Source organism: Cibotium barometz, chromosome 63 (genome assembly GCF_041138505.1).
Source record: "Cibotium barometz isolate CiBa-2024 chromosome 63, ASM4113850v1, whole genome shotgun sequence".
Lineage (NCBI taxonomy): Eukaryota > Viridiplantae > Streptophyta > Polypodiopsida > Cyatheales > Cibotiaceae > Cibotium > Cibotium barometz.
The window spans coordinates 20,077,013-20,079,771 of record NC_141108.1 but is presented as its reverse complement, the minus strand read 5'-3'; the positions used below and the strand labels follow the sequence as shown (position 1 = coordinate 20,079,771).

The following is a 2,759-nucleotide window of genomic DNA, read 5'->3' as shown; positions in this document are numbered from 1 at the left end:
CAAATGCATGAACACCTAGTCGTACACCTCATGAAAGGCTTTTTTTGGGAGGGACACCTAGTCTTACACCTCATGAAAGCCTTTTTTTTGGGGGGGGATATTTTTTTTGCTATAACTTGGTAAGAGGATCATTCCCAACACTCTCTCATAAACTCAAAAATAGAAGCCACGTTCTCTCTAGCTTAATGCATGTCCAAGTTTTGACACATGCTCACTACTAGAGGATCTTTTTTTTTGGGGGGGGGGGGGGAGGGGAGTGGAGTGGAGATATATATTTATTGCTATGACGTGGTAATATGTATCTTTCCTAACACTCTCTAATGAACTAAAAAATAGAAGCCACATTCTCTCTAGCTTAATGCATATAGAAGCCACATTCTCTCTAGCTTAATGCATGTCCAAGCTTTGACACCTACTCACTACTAGAACTAGGATTGGTTACCTATCTAGCCACCAAGGTTAGCCTAAGGTAATGCCTACCATGCAGGCCATGTCACAACAACTCCATCATGAGCTGCACTACATGCCCTTTTTTTTCCCTAAGAACTTTTACATCCTTGGGAAGCCCTAAGCATGCTCATCATGCATTTGTACAAAGTATGGGAAAAACCCCACACAGTGCAATTTCCCAAGACACCCCTCTCTCAAGACACCCCATCACAAAAACAGGCATAAATTTCAATCCACATGACAAAAGGACATGTCTCAAAAATAAGCAAAACTTTAACCAAGAATACAAAAGGACATGATGTCTTCACCTTGATGGGATTCGAACATCAAGCTCTATACATCTAGGCACAAAAGTTTAACTTTCAACAAAGACTTTTAAGGTCATGGAGATTGTACGATATAGACTCTAATATATTTTTTGGTATTAAAAACATTCATCGAGACTCATAAAGCTCTCCTTTTCTATGGCATGAATGAGTTGTTTCGAACTTAAGCTCTGCTCGTTTTTATGACGGCTAGGCTTCCATAGAGAGAGATACTATAAGAGAGACACGTGTGAGAGAGAGATTGCCCAACCAACCACTAGCATGCACATTCAATTTTCAAAGAGGGGCATTATCCATTATGTTTTGCCCTTTGCTCATTTATAGCTGAGATTGCTGATCCTTCTTTGATCCATCAAAGAACAGTCCGCTTCCACACAAACCCTCATTGGCTTGAAACAGGTGAGAAAAAACAGTGTTTTTTTCGCAAGTGTCGTAGATCTGGTGAGCTCGTCTTTGCATTTTTCGTAGCCAAATATTTGTGTTTTAGGGTTTGCTCGCTTATCACTTGATTAATGCGTGTACAGGCTTACTGTTAGTGTGTTATGCGTTCTAAGGCTAAGGGTTACTCAGACAGTATCCTTTCAACATGATTATTATGGGTTACCCATCCAGTATGCTTTCAACACAGGTATTTTTAGTCTAACAACAACAGAAACTCCTTTTAGGGTAACACATTGTGTGTGTGGTTTTGAACAAGAGAGATGGCCGAGCATCCATACCGCCATGGTAGCCCGGACAGCAGTCATCAATCCGACGACGAATCAGGCGGCCACTACGGGGGTGGCCATGACTCCGTGAGAGAGCAAGATAGATTGTTGCCTATCGCCAATGTGAGTAGAATAATGAAAAAGGCACTTCCTGCCAATGCCAAAATCTCCAAGGAGGCCAAGGAAACAGTTCAGGAATGTGTCTCTGAATTCATCAGCTTCATCACCGGTGAAGCCTCCGACAAATGCCAGAAAGAGAAAAGGAAGACTGTGAATGGAGACGACTTGCTGTGGGCAATGGGCACCCTGGGCTTTGAAGATTACATGGAACCACTCAAAGTGTATCTACACAAGTATAGAGAACTTGAAGGTGAGAAAGCCACCATGGCAAAGCAAGGTGAACAAGGTATGGGTAAAGACGTGGGTGCAGTCAGTGGGTCTCCTGCCACGGCCCTAGGCATGAATGGTGTCATCAATGGTGGTGGTATGCCAGGAGCCATGCAGATGATGCAGCAACCAGGAGCTTACATGTATCCCCAGCATCAGTTTGTACCACCACCATATCAGATGCAGCCCATGCAAGGTGGTGGTGGTGTCAGTCGCCCCAGTGGAGGTGGGGGGCAGTTACGTGGGGCGTGAAGTGTGCACATGACCCTTACTTTTGAAAAAATCATCATGTTGGCTATATGAAGATTCATTTTTGCTTCTTCATGTCTGGAAGGTATTTTTCAAAAGTAAGGACTGCCAGAGAGGTTTGGGTTGTGGATGTTGTAATATAGTCTCTCAAAAATAGATATCCTGATGAACTTTTTTGATCTCGGAAGAGTTTTTAGTCATCAAGGGTTTTTATCTTTGAGTAGCTTTGCATCCTATAAGAAGACCTCGATCTCAGATATTGATTTGGGAGCTTTCCTCTTTTTGACTTGAATATGATGCTTATAGCTGTGCAACAAGAAGGGCCAGTGGGTGCTATTTTTTTGGCTAATTAGCAGCACCTACCTACTCCTTGTTTCATGCACTGTACGATTCTTATCATGATGAGGTAGCCATGCAACAATAAGGTCAGGTCTGTGTCATGCAGCACTAACTTGGGCCTGTTGCCTAGGCTGGCTGAATAGTGAAGTGTTTCAAAATGTGAAGTGCATTGCACGGATCAGTGATGCTATTTTTTTGGCTAGTTACCAGCACATACTCCTTGTCTCTTATGCACTGCATAGTGTTTAGTAATGGGTTTTTAGGATCCCCAACTTCATCCGTCTTATTTGAAGTTTCCCAA

At 42.8% G+C, this 2,759-nt stretch overlaps 1 pseudogene across 4 annotated transcripts; it reads left to right on the top strand.

Moving 5' to 3' along the window:
- The first annotated feature begins 906 nt into the window (after positions 1-906).
- LOC147603814 (nuclear transcription factor Y subunit B-1 pseudogene) lies at positions 907-2,436 on the top strand (annotated as a pseudogene). 4 transcript variants are annotated; one of them, XR_015265547.1, is made up of 3 exons: positions 907-1,175; positions 1,301-1,387; positions 1,478-2,436. The product of XR_015265547.1 is annotated as a nuclear transcription factor Y subunit B-1 pseudogene, transcript variant X3 (transcript). The 4 variants fall into 4 exon arrangements; XR_015265546.1 differs by having other exon boundaries at positions 1,474-2,436; XR_015265548.1 differs by lacking the exons at positions 907-1,175; positions 1,301-1,387 and adding an exon at positions 1,192-1,217 and having other exon boundaries at positions 1,474-2,436.
- The last annotated feature ends 323 nt before the right edge of the window (positions 2,437-2,759 follow it).